The sequence below is a fragment of the Bidens hawaiensis genome, unplaced genomic scaffold, assembly GCF_021521415.1.
Source record: "Bidens hawaiensis isolate Kalapana, Puna unplaced genomic scaffold, B.hawaiensis_p1.1 tig00020909_1, whole genome shotgun sequence".
NCBI lineage: Eukaryota > Viridiplantae > Streptophyta > Magnoliopsida > Asterales > Asteraceae > Bidens > Bidens hawaiensis.
In genome coordinates, this window is record NW_027493225.1 from 375,655 (window position 1) to 390,490 (window position 14,836).

The 14,836-nt window shown below is 27.6% G+C and overlaps 1 pseudogene across 1 annotated transcript; it reads right to left on the minus strand.

Moving 5' to 3' along the window:
* Positions 1-11,489: 11,489 nt before the first annotated feature.
* On the minus strand, positions 11,490-13,832 carry LOC143562098 (transcription factor RF2b-like; annotated as a pseudogene). The gene is made up of 4 exons (XR_013140422.1): positions 13,469-13,832; positions 12,266-12,398; positions 12,102-12,186; positions 11,490-12,019 (listed from the first exon to the last, which is right to left on the minus strand). The product of XR_013140422.1 is annotated as a transcription factor RF2b-like (transcript).
* Between the last annotated feature and the right edge of the window lie 1,004 nt (positions 13,833-14,836).

A 14,836-nucleotide genomic window follows, 5' to 3' on the forward strand; every position in this document is an offset into this window, starting at 1 on the left:
ATTTGAATGGCTGAGATTAATTTAATAAATAAAAATTGATGAAAAATGCATGAAGGTAATAACCCATCTTTGTTGACTTTCTCTCTCCACATGCAAGGCACATGTCAATTCCCCCATCATTTTAAAATGTCCATAACTTTTTCATACGACATTATTTTTTTTTTAAATCACCATAATAATAAACGTTTTTTTATCTTTAATATGAGTATCATATTGTTATGTAAAAATTTAAAAAAAATTAATGGGTTTTCTTAATTGTGTTTTTTTTTTGTTGTTCATTGTGTCATTGTGTAATATGTTGTTTCCATTGTGTTTTACGTTTTAAGTCATTGTGTTATACATATTCACCATTGTGTCTTACGTTTTAGGTCATTGTGTTATACGTATTCACCATTGTGTCTTACGTTTTAGGTCATTGTATTATACGTATTCACCATTGTGTTTTACGTTTCAAGTTATTGTGTAACATGTATTAAGGATTGTGTTTTATGTATTAGATAAAAAGACACAATGGTGTGCGAAAAGACACAAAAACGAAAAAAGACACAATAATAAGCGAAAAGACACAATGGTGTGCGAAAGACACAATGACGAAAAAAGACACAATAATAAGCGAAAAGACACAATGGTGTGCGAAAAGACACAATGACGAAAAAAGACACAATAGTGTGCGAAAAAAGACACAATGACAAAAAAGACACGATGATAAGCGAAAAGACACAATGGTGTGCGAAAAGACACAATGACGAAAAAAGACACAATGATAAGCGAAAAGACACAATGGTGTGCGAAAAGACACAATGACAAAAAAAACACAATGATAAGCGAAAAGACACAATGGTTTGCGAAAAGACACAATGGTGTGCGAAAAGACACAATGACGAAAAAAGACGCAATGGTGTGCGAAAAGACACAATGGTGTGTGAAAAATGACACAATGATAAGCGAAAAGACACAATGACGAAAAAAGACACAATGGTGTGCGAAAAGACACAATGACGAAAAAAGAAACAATGATAAGCGAAAAGACACAATGACGTGATTTTTTTTTAAATTTTATATAACAAAAATCATACTTATATTAAAGATTAAAAAAACGCTTGTTATTATGATGATATTTTTTTTTAAAAAAAATGTCCTACGAAAAAGTTATAAACGTTTTAAAATGTTGGAGGTATTAACATGTGCCTTGCATGTGGAGAGAGAAAATGTGTACAATTACCTCTGTACCCTTTTTCTTTTAGTCCCCACTTGACACATGTCAATTATTTATGGCTTCTCATTTTTGTTACCCTTTTTAGAATAACTTGACCCTATAGTTAAATTAGATACAATAAATGTCTTCAATTATTCTGTTTGATATTTAATTTAATAATTTGACTTCAGCTAATTACATTTATTTATGGGAGTTTCTACCCAATTAATTATATTTTCGAAATTATCATTACTAAATTAGTTTAACACTTCTCTGAAATTAGTTTATTACCCAAAACAAACAGTAATGTGACATTAACAAATAATTTTTAATGTATTTTAGATAATAGATACTTTTGATATTTCATCCATATTATTCAATATACATATATTACGGATTTAAGTTTATAATAATTGGTTTTAATATTAGATTGAGTCAAGATTGACCGATTGAGTCACACAAATATAACATTTTACTTATAACTATTAAGCAAACCTTTTAGAAATAAAATAATAAGAACCATCCACAAATCTCAATTTCTTCATATATACGGTTATGAAAATTAAAATTTAAAACCTTTTAACAACCTAGCAAAAGTACATTTTAAATTATGAAATTTGTATATTCTAATTAATTATTAATTATTATTTGATTAAGTATTTGACTAACCATCCATAAGGCTTACTATAAATATCGTTTTTGACTCGTTTACTTATTCTAAATTTATCAGTTAATCATTTAAATATATTACGTTGACTTTAAATTTTAATTTTGTTGATATATGTATTATAAAATTTAATTGATGTAATTGATATATTTTTTATATATTCATATAGATTTAGCGTTTGAGAAATACAATTTTGACCCATTTGAGTATAAGTTCTACGTTGATTCTGATTTATGTAAATTATGAATTAATCACCCTTTTGATTAAGGAATTATTTATTTACAAAAATTGTATTTTTTAATTAAAGGTTGTATATTATTTGAATAATGATTTGAATATTTGATTAAACATTCTTAATGTGTGCTTTAAGCGTTTACTATAAATACCGATGTTGACTCATTGAATGCTTCTAAATTAAGTAAATATTGATTTAAATATATGGTTTTAAATTCTATTTAAATATGAATATATGATCTACATTTGACTTTTAAATATTCAAATTCTAATTCATATTATTCTAATTGATAATTATAGTTCAATTCTATTTTAAATCTTTTAATGTTAATAAATCAAAGCCATATTAGTAACTTATTTTTCCACACCTTATATGAAGTTTTTGAAATATTTAAATGTTGATTGTAATTATATTATTTTCAATAATTTTATAATTTTCAATCAGAGGATTCAGTATATAAATATATACCGTAATTTTATATTTTAGATATAACCTATTATATTTGATGAATCATTATATTTGATGGCATTGAATACATAATTTTATTTTATTGTAAATACATAAATTTAATTTATATTTCTACATTAGTAAGTTTAATTCCCTATTTAAGTATAGTCTATATTTAAATATAGTATAGACTTATTTTATAAACATTACATTAAGGTTTTTCATCATTAATCCCTAATTTATGAACATTACATTCAAATTTTAAAAATTCATTAATCCTAATTCCCTAATTTTCGTCCTTATTTTAAGTTAATTGACTTTCCCTAATTTATTCTTTCTAGTTACAATACGAAATTCGTGTATAAATACTTAACAATCATACGCTCATTCTTACACTATCAAAACTTCTTTAGAAAAAACGATTATCTTTCTTTTTAAGGTTTTTAATTTTTGTTGTTTTTATATTCTCCCATTTTGTGATGTATTTTTTGGATTAAAATTCTTATTGTTCAAAAATGAACTTTTTGTTTATTTTTATTTTTTAACCACTAGGAAAATGGAGCCAAAAGACATCACCAGTTGAACCAATTCCGGTAAGGGAGATTAACTATTTTCCGGTAAGGTTTTATTTGATACTTTAATGGCCGATTCTCATATTATTCATTATTTCATTAACAATTCTTTTTCTTTTCCGTTTTTTGTTTGTATTGATTTTAATTATTATATAATTTTCTTATAATCTTTTTAGGTTCTATATCAAAATCAGAGATTTAATGGAGATGTTGAACTATTACGGGTTTCCGGTAAGGTATTATGGAAAATACCATAATTCTCGATTATCATATTATTCATTATTTCATTGTTCATTCATTTCTTTGCCCTTTCAATTATTGGTTTTATTATTTTTATTATTTCCGTTATATCCATTTGGAATTAAATTATTTTTGTTATTGTTAATTATTCAGGTTATAGTCATTGCAATATCAATTTTTCCGGCTATTGGTAATTATTCCGGCTATACATTATAACAACAATTTTACATTTGTTCACATAATTCAAATATTCCATAATTGGTAATTTTTACTATTATTTTACATTAATTGTTATTGTGTTTAATTATGATTATTCCTGTTAATAACCAAAGTTCCGTTTAGTTAGAATAATATATTATTTAACATTTATTTAATTTTATCATTTCAGTTTATGGCTCCCAACTAGAAATGCTAATGTCATGGATTGAGTATTTGTTGTAAAAATGTCTTACTTTTTGTACAAGATTAGATGTATATATTTCTATTGTTCATGTATTTTTGTATTTTTCACAATTCATGTAATTTATTTTTTTTATATAAAATCTTATATTGTTGTCGGTCAAGTCTATTTAATAAATTTCCATGATTTTGAATCATTTTCAAAATCGTTTTAATATATTTCTCTGGTTATCATTATTGGTCAAATTCTATTTAATATGTTTCCATATTTTTAATTTAAATTTACTATCATAATCAATTAAATCACCAATGTAAACGAAATTTAACAAATTTTTATACTTTCCAATATTATCGAACTTTATATTTTAAAATAATACACATTTATGTGCTTATGTTTTTATTTAATACCCATAACTTTTATTTACATTAATAACCTATTTAATAGTCATTTTATAAACATATTTTCACTATTGTTTTTGGAAAGTTTTAATGTATTGATACTATTCATATCATTAACGTTTTCAATTTTAATATTTGACTATTTTCTAATTAATCTAAAATTATTTGATGGAGAGTGGGTTGATTATGTTTGTTTTGGTCATTACGAATGTAATTTAGTTATTAGTATTCTATCATTTTTATTTTATATAGCTTAGACAATTCATGTAAATTAATTCATTTTTATATGAATAACAATCTTTATTTTTTACGTGTTAAAATTTTTGAATCGTATCTTGAAATCTTAATAATTAGTTATTGGACTTCCAAAAAAATGGAACGTTTTTTATAATAATATTTACAATTATTTATTTATGTTTTTAAAATTCAACATTTACCTTTATTGTAACAATCTTTGTAGTTTTTAGTAATATTCTATCTAAAGAAAATTTTCATCTTTTATATTTAAACAAATTTTAATTAACATAAATGACAAATTTAATTTATACTGGAAATTTTAAATAATTTACTTTTGATTATAGTCGAAAGTTAATAAGTTTTGTATTAAAAACGCATCAATTTATTTGACCAAATTAATATGTGGTGTATTACGTATTTCAAATTTATATTTTAAAAATCTTAGATTTTTAATATAATTTCCTATTTATTTTAAAATATTCAACATCTTTAATTTTAATGATACATTCCAATTATTTATACATTAATTTATTTATGTTTTTAAGAACCGAATTCACTTTTTTTTAGTTTTAATATTCTCTAATCTCAATAAACTTTACATCTTTTATATTTGACCAATTTTTAATAAGGCATAAAAGTCAAGAATTACCAATTCGTTTATATTATTCCGGCCAAATTAAAAACTAAACTAATAAACTAAATAGAAAATAAAAAGTTTTCATTTTTATATTAGACCAATTTTTAATTTGGCATAAAGGTTAAGATTAATGTATAAAATTAAACAAATAATTATCTAATGAAATTTATTATTAAATAAAGTAAGGAAGTTAAAGTCTTGACAATAATTTCGTGATGATTAAAAAAATTAATATTATATTGTATAGTTAGTAAACTTATGAAAAAGTGGAAAGTTTTTTATGATAATATTTAAATTTTTTTATTTCTGTTTTTAAAAACCGAAATTGACCACTCTTGCAACAATCTTTTGTAGGTTTTAATAGTCTTCAATATCAACAAATATTTCCTTCTTTTATATTTGACCAGTTTTTTATTAGCATAAATGACAAATTTAATGCATGCTGAAAATTTAAATAATTACTTTTGATTATACTCGAAAGTTAATAAGTTTTGTATTAAATACACATTAATTTATTTGACCAATTTAATATGTATTTTATTACTTATTTCAAATTTACATTTAAAAAATCTTAGATATTCACTATAATTACTTATTTATGCTAAATATTCATCATCTTTAATTTTAATGATACATTCAAATCATTTATTTCTGTTTTTGAGAATCGAATATTGACCACTCTTTTGTAGTTTTAATAGCCTTCAATCTCAATAAATTTTCCATCTTTTATATTTGAACAATTTTTAATTAGGCATAAATGTCAAGAATTTCTGATTTTTCTAAATTATTCCGGCTAAATTAAAAAAATAAACTAATACATTAAATAAATAATAAAAATTTCCATCTTTTATAGTTGACCAATTTTTAACTAGGCATAAATGTCATGATTAATGTATAAAATTGAAAAAATAATTAGCTAATGAAAATTATTGTTAAATAATGTAATGATGCTAAAGTGTTAACAATAATTTCGTGATAATTAAAAAATTAATAGTATATTGTTTAGTTAATGGATTTCTAAGAAAAATGGAAAAACTTTTATAATAATATTTACATTTATTTATTTCTGTTTTTACAAAACCGAAGTTAACTTTTTTGCAACAATCTTTTGTAGTTTTTAATAATATTCAATGTTATCAAACTTTCCATCATTTATATTTGACAAATTTTCAATTATTAAAAATGACAAATTTAATGTATACTGGAAGTTTAAATAATTAATTTTGATTCTACTAGAAAGTTAATATGTTTTGTATTAAATACACATTAATTTATTTGACCAATTTAATATGTTGTTTATTACTTATTTCAAATTTATATTTAAAAATCTTAGAAATTAATTATAATTGCTTATTTATGCTAAATAACCATCACCTTTATTTTTAATGATACATTCCAATCATTTATACATTTATTTATTTATGTTTTTAATAATCAAAGTTGACAATTCTTTTGTAGTTTTTAATAGTCTCAAATCTTAAACAAAGTTTCCATCTTTTATATTTGAACAATTTTTAATTACGCATAAATGCCAAGATTAATGTATACAATTGAAAAAAGAATTATATAATGAAACTGATTTTATATAAATTAATGATGTTAAAGAGTTTGAAATAAACTTTACTGTAGATTGCAGTCACTTTAATAAAATTTTAATTAGGGAATGACTTCTATATAATAAAATTAAAATTAATCGGTTTAATTTTAATTATCTCTATATTATTTTAATTATACTTAATTAGTGAAGTTAGTAGAATAAAACTTTATTGCTTCGATTTAACGTAATACATTTAACTAAAAGGTCTTTGAATCGAAATAAAACAAAAGATTGTTTACAAAATACTTTTTAATAAAATATATCTTTATTTAATTATTAATGTTGAAATGAAACTCATAACAACTTAAGACTTTAGTTGTATATTTAACCAGGCTGCTATGGTTAATTTTTTTTAGATTGTGAAGCAAAATGACTTTTTTTTGTGAAATGTAGAATAAGTTGATGGTGGGCTAATATGATTATAACATGTTCATGTCTTCGTTTGGTTTTTTAATTTAGGTGTATGGTAAGTTTGTGTAAGTATTGAGTTTTTATATACACAATCTAAATGTTTAATATTTTGGTTACAAACTTATGTTAAATATTTGTGTTGGTTTAATATGTTAGTTATGAAATTTTTTGGTTGTCTATATTTATATGGTTGTTTATATGTTTTCAACTCATGTGTAACATGAACTACTATTCTGTTAAATACTTTTACACAAATGAATTTCTGATCATCCATGTCTTCCTATCCAGTAGTGTAAGTTGTGTTATTATTGTTTCCTTTGTAATATTTCTAATTTCCATGTCTTTAATATCTTCTTGAACATCAAATATAAATGACCTACAATTGTTACTAAAGTTAATAGTATTTGGTTTCCTAGTTTTTTAGTTTTTCTGATTTGTGTATTAAAATCTTTCATTAAGTCAACAAAGTTGAAACATCATGCTCTATAAAATTCTGTTTTTATATTTATGTTATTTATCTTTTTCATATGCTAAACATATTATATTCTATCATAGATGTCTTCAAAGTTAAATAAAATGTAATTTAAAGTCAATTAACATCTTCCAATAAGAGAAGTAATTCAAACGGTTAGTCATTTTAATATTTTTTAGTTACCCTTTAAATGTTTTTTAAGAATGCATTCTTTTGTAAACGTTCATCTTTAATGCCAAAAGAACTACTTACTAGCATTTTAACGGTAACATTTTATTTTAAACTCGTTAATACACTATATTGTATTAAAATATAAATTTTATTAACTAAAATATAGAAAATAAGTATTAATATGTTATTAACTAAAAATTAAGCACTTGTCACAGCAAAATTATAAATGATTTTTAATATATCTATTATGAACTACATTATACCTTTTTGATAAACAAATTTTTAATAACATTGAATGTATGTTTACATAATTTTTTCTATTTTCTTTTTTTAGAAATGATATGAACCATAATTTTCAGTTGTCCAATACTATTTAATTTTCTTAAAACCAATTAAAATATGTGTATACGAATCAATTTATGTTAATTAGAGGCGCAAATATATTTCTCCGTTATTTTTTACTTTTATTTGGTTTACTCAATTTATATTGTTTCCATACTTAACAACAAAATTCACAAATTTAGATGTGGTCCATATAAAAATCAGTTTTTTGGTTAAGTAAGATCATACCAATTTTTATTTTATATTTTAGTTTGAACTAAAATTTTCATAAACACATTATACTAAATAAAATCAAAAAGACCAAAATTATTTTGACTAATAGATTGGTTTTAAAAGTCGGGTGTGTCAATAATGTTACTAAGAAATATGAATCAGAAGAACGGTTTGTGTAATGGAACTAGATTGCAAGTAATTAATTTGGGTAAACGTTTTGTTGAAGTAAAAGTGATTTCAGATACTAATACTGGTTATCGCACTTATATAATTCGTTGTGGTCTAACACCTTCAGATAAGAAACTTTCGTTCAAATTGAAGAGAATGTAGTTTTATTTCCAGTTGTAGTATGTTTTGCAATGACTATTAACAAAAGTATAGGTTAATCTCTAGCAAAAATAAGATGGAGAAGATGTTCATGGCCAAGTGCATGCTTTACAGGAGGAAAATAAGTATATTGGTTGCATATAGACAAGATTTAGGGAATGTCTATTAAACTCATTTCCAAATAATACTGTAAAAAGAAAGCTATGTTTCTATAATATATTAAACTATTCTCTAGCCAAGGTCATTGTGCAATTTGATTTTGTATTATCAATATATCATATGTTGGAGACACTTGCCTTCGTGGATATAAAGATTATTAATATAGATCAATAACTAAAACCAATAATTTAAGATTTATACATACTGTTGGGCTCAATGAGAACTACTAAATATTTACGAACCACTAAAAATTATTAAGTTCACGTTTTGTATGTGTTAAAAGATTAATACATTATTAGTATCTTACTAATGGAAAATAAAATGCGGCACTATATCAAATGGTTGCCACATCCGGACTCTTATTAGCAGCCATATGGATATGTAGTTATGCATGCCAAAATGTATTGTTGTGCAAGTTCTTGTCATGATTTAGAACATGTTTGAGCTAATATGGGTTATTAGCATCTTGAGTTCAAGTCATAACAATTTCAAGTCAAGATTAGAGTGTATACAAGTTATGGCTCTATGAATCGTTAACAAGTCATATAAGCCAATTGATGTTTCTAAGTGTTTAGTTATTAGCTATTAAGAAAACCAATTTATTCCTTTTTATATTAATCTTTGACAACACCGAAATACTACAAATTAAAGTATAAACCTTGTATACAAGGAAGTATTTAGGGAGTTGTAAATACCAAATTTATGATACTTTTGTTAAATAAATAGTTAAATTGTATAGACTTTTGTTCGTGTTTATTTTAAATTACACTTCAAGTAGTTCTTCCTAATCTTGTCAAAGTGAAACGTACTTAAACTATCAAAAAAAAAAAACACGAGGCTCACAGTTGGATGTCAATCCTTACATGTTGAAGAGATAAAATAATTTGCAAATTAACTATTGGATATAGTTGAAGGGAATGTTGGGGGGTCCAAATGACGACGAATGAATGTACAAATTCCCGATGATATTTTAATTAACAATTCATTATATCCAGTATATGATTTAATAGACTTTGTATATCCTTCGATTTTAGACAAGTTCAATGAACTTACTTTCAAGAACGGACAATATTGTCGATTAAAATTATATATGTTTATTAGACGATTTCTATATTTCCACCCGTGGCGCCCACGGGTCAACAACCTAGTTAAATAATATAAAGTAAAATAAAGTGCTCTGGTTTTTCATTAATTAATATAAAAACAGAGTCCAATTAAATTAAAATAAAAAAAATAAAAATAAAAGTTACAACATGTTGTGGGGAAACAAGAAACAGTAACCATCAAAGCATCAAAGAGGGGTAGGGTAGTTAATAACATGGTCTTGCTTGTATAGTAACCAGACCCAAGATGCCAACAGCCCAGCCCCCACATGATCTTTCCATGAAGGTGCACCCTTCACAATCACATCACTCTTGGATGTCTCTGTGTTAGTGTGCCATGTGCATTTAAATGGTCTATTTTCTCACCCTCATATGGTCCATGTCATGTGTATTAAGTAACTGTCAGTTTGGGATTCAAACACTTTCCTAATATTATTATTATTGTTATTATCAACAAAGATTAGAAGCTAAACAAGTTTAAGGAAAACATTCCAAACATTTTTTTAGCTCTTTTGAAAGCAAAAAAGTTAGGTCTGTAAACGAACCGGACAAACATGAACAAGGGCATGTGATAGATAACCCTTAGAGGAGGTTAAGCTCCAAAGAACATTAAGGAGAGAGCGATACTAATTTGATCAAAATTTTCTTCTTAGGGCATGTTTGGAATTGAGTTTGAAAAACGCTTATTGGCTTATTGGTGTTTTCAAAAAGCCAATAAATTTAAAGTTGTTTGGCAATCACAAAAACTTTCTTATTTTAGCTTTTTGACAGGGTTAAAAAGCAGTTTTCCAAAAGCCCAAAATCCTGGCTTTTCAAAATGGCTTTTTGAAAAAGCCGATAAGCAATAAGCATTTTTCAAACTCAATCCCAAACATGCTCTTAATTTAATTATAAACTTGCAACGCCTTTTATAGGCTTATATTCAAAGGTAAATAACCGCAAACAAAGTTAAACAAGCACATGCACGTGCCAGACCACTAATCCAGAGACTTAGTAAATAATTAATGACAAGCAAATGAAAAAGACACTAAATAAAGATGAACATTGGCTACGTGGGTTTGTGGACATTTGTCGGCATGTTTTAATGTTCGTTCATTTAACTTTGAACAAACACGGACACGGGCACTTAATCAGACAAATATTTGTGTTCATGTTTGTTCGTTTAAAAATGAATATATTCTTGTTTGTTCATTTAAAATCCAAACGAACAGTTCACGAAATTTAACAAAGATAAATGAGCATATATAAACTAACACAAACGAACATAAATGAAAACGAGCCAATATAAAACATTAATCCAAAGTTTCATCCAAAAATAAACATAAGCAAACATAAATAAACGAGCGTTCACGAACAAAACATGTGTTCAAGTTCATTCGTTTGATTGAATACACACAAGCTTTTTGTTCATGTTCATTCGTTTATTAAATGTACGAACATGAACAAACTTCCCACCGAACAATTCACGGACAGTTCACTGAATGTTTGGTTTGTTTACCGGGCCTTTGTTAGAATTTAAAAAAATCATACGACATTATAAATTTATGACATAAAATGCCCGGCCACAGGACGGGTATAAAACTAGACAATTAGTTTAAATGGTCTGTTTTCGATCCTCAAATGGACCATGTCATGTGAATCAAGTAACTGTCATTTTAGGAAACCCTCAGTTCTAAATTGCAACACTTTCCTAATATTATTATCAACAAAAGTTAATAGCTAAAAAGTTTTAAAATCAAGATTACAGGATAATAAATAACAATGTAATTTTGGTTACTAACAAGGTGTTAGTCTATGAACAATTCCAAAGAATTTGGTGAAAACAGAATATAACAAAATATATTAAACAATTTGAATTAAAATGTACTGCTGGTTTTACCCGCGGAGATTGATGGGCCTTCGGATTTGATATGAGGATTGCCTCGGGAGCTGATACCGAGTCCTTGAAAGTGGCCAAGCGGGTCCTGTTGTAGTGTTTCAGAATACGCTGCAAGTAGATTGTGGTGGTGGTTTGACATGTTGGACTGGTGGAGATGGTGGTATTGTGATGGCTCGGGTTGTTGATGGTTTGAGAAGAAGTTTGATTGGTTGTAAGGTACATTGTGCATTCCTAAATTGTAACCATCTGAAGAGGTGTTTATTTCTCCGGTTGCCATTCGGAGTCTTTCAACTTCTTGCTCAGTGTCTCATTTAGAGCTGTAGTTAAAAAGAGTATTACTTCTATCGGAAATTATGGATTTAAAAAGTTGGAGAAGAAATGATGTTTTAAGAATGTTACCATCGCGTAACTGAGCTTGTTGTTCCATAGCTTGTAATCGAAGCTTGAGTTCAGTGTTTTCAGAAGATAAGCCAGTTGTATCTCTCTGTATAAGAAAGCCGACACGGTGTTAATTTAATAAGTTTCATTGTCTTTATTGTATAAAACTGTAATTTGATAGTCACCTGAAAAAGAGTTAATTGTGCTGAAAGGGTGGTTGCTTCTGTTTGCAAGGTTTGAACTTTTCTTTCAAGCTCAGACATATAACGAGCCTTCCTCTCCTTAGAACGAGCTGCAGATTGTCGGTTTGCCAAAATCCTGTATGCTACAAAGTATAAGATTTACGGAATATACAATTTCTCATTGGATGGATAACTGATAACCGACTACATAGAGTACTAAACCACCAAGATGTTACACAAAATGCTCTATATCAAGCTCTAGCATCTTATGCTTCAACCTGACTATTGTGTCACTATTCAACTCATTATCAAACTCACAGACATAGCTGAGGTCCAAAATAATCACCACGAAGTATTTCTCCTGGCAGTCAACTAATAAAAAAATAAACTTTAAAAATGCAAATTCTTATTTATCCAGATAGACTTGAAGTCCTAATCCCAAAACAGTTTGTGCCATGCGTTATATCAGTGTTGGAAAAATCCGTATTAACCGGCCACTAGTCCCTAATCGGTGATCTACTAATCATTCTTTTGGTAATCAGCAACATTAATAGCAAATCAGTCTAACTATTCCGGCTAATTTCCAGCATTTTTGGCCTTGAGTAGGTCAATGAGGGATTAAAACTTAAAACGTGTCTACTTCAAAATTTTACATATAACAATTTGTGTGTATATATAACTTTGGAAAATCACAATAAAAATTCCTATCCAATGAATCACTTAATCAATAGTCAGTACCCCACGGGCCGACTAGCGCCTACTTGCCTAGCGAGTTCTACAATACCGGTTATTATTCAAACAACACAATTTTGCATCATTTTTTGTTCAATTATAACCAAAGCATTCGATCTCGAAGATCCATATCAAATTAGCTTCCTACTTCGGTTTTGGTTTAGACTAATAACCGAACCAAAAAATGACAAACTACCCAAATAAACCGAATCGGTTAACCGAAAACGACCGGCTACAAAATAAACTTAACCGACGAATTCGGTTTCAGTTTAGACTAACAACCAAACTGAACCATGCACACACCTTTAACTAACAATTATGTTATTATTTATCATTTCGCATCGATTTACGCTCAATTACACTAAGCCAAAGCACTAGATTCCAAAGATCTACATAAAATTAACATCCTACATTATAATTCCAAAACAAATTAACACATAATAATAATAATAATAATAATAATAATAATAATACCTCTTAGCTCGTTTCGGATCAAGCGTCCACAATTCAGCAAGCTTCTCAGGCGCCATAGCCTTCTTGCTTCAATACTCTCACTCAACGCATCAAAACTCGAACTACCAACCGAATTACTATACCGATGTCTAGGCCTACCAGTCTCCTCTCCATCTTCACCTCCACCATTATTATTATTATCCTGAACAACAGCAGCGGTATCAGTTAGGTTAGATCCGAGCTTGTCAATGTCCATATAAGTATTAAACAAATGATGATCTTCTTCAGATCCTAACTCCTCGAAGCTTTCGGACGGTCCGTCGTAGGCTAGATCCAGGTCGTCCGGGAGGCGGAAGTGCATCACGGAGTGTGCTCGACGGTGGTGAGATGGAAACGGTGATCCGTTACTTGGTGGATCTTGCATTTTCAATACACAGTAGGTTAGGGTTTTAACCGTGTATTTCCGATTTCGGGTACGGCTCCGAAGAGAAATCCTATACCTGGTCTACCGGTTCCAAGTCCGGTTCAGACCTGACCTTTTTGTGAACCTCTATTTTGTGGCAATGTTATGGACTAGCGTATATTTTGGAAGGAAAATATTTTGAGTTTACAAGCACAATTTGTGGTTACATAAAAATGAAACTATAGTGAGGAAAATCAAAATTGCAAATTATAAACTTTTAGGCTAAAATAATAAATTTAAACAAACCACGTGAACGAAGACTGCATCTTTGTGCTATAGACAATGTTTTGGAAGAAAATAATTTATAGTTTACAAGGAGCATAAAGACTATTCGAGTGTATTTAAGAGTTGGTTGAACGGAAGGTGGTACAGCTTAGAAGTGCACAAAATATCCGAACCCGGAAAAAAAAAACCCAGTATCGGTTTTTTTATACCGGGTTTTTAATACCCAAATCCGTACCCGACCCTACATGTAGGGTACGGATAGGGTATGCATTTCAGTACCAAAACCCGTACCCGAAACCGGACCGATTTGTACCCCGTAATACCCAAAAATCGGAATCGGTTTCATACCTGGAACCGGGTTTCTCCAATACCCGAAACTGGGTTTTTCAAATGCCCGAAAAATACCTGAAAAATACCCGAAAAAAGTACAACATCTTAAAAAATCCAATCTATACAAAAAAAAAAAAAAACAACCGAAACCCCCCAAAAATAGGGTTCTTTTAACTACTCGGAATAGGGTATTAAAATACCCGATTTTAGAAAATACCCCGGTTCTATACCCAACCCGAAGCCGATACATAGGGTATGGTTTTAGAGGTAATACCCGGACCCGAACCTTACCTGGGTATTGCCAATACACGATTTTCCATTACCCGGTTCCATACCCAAAATCGGGTATTTGAAAAACCCGATTTATGCAC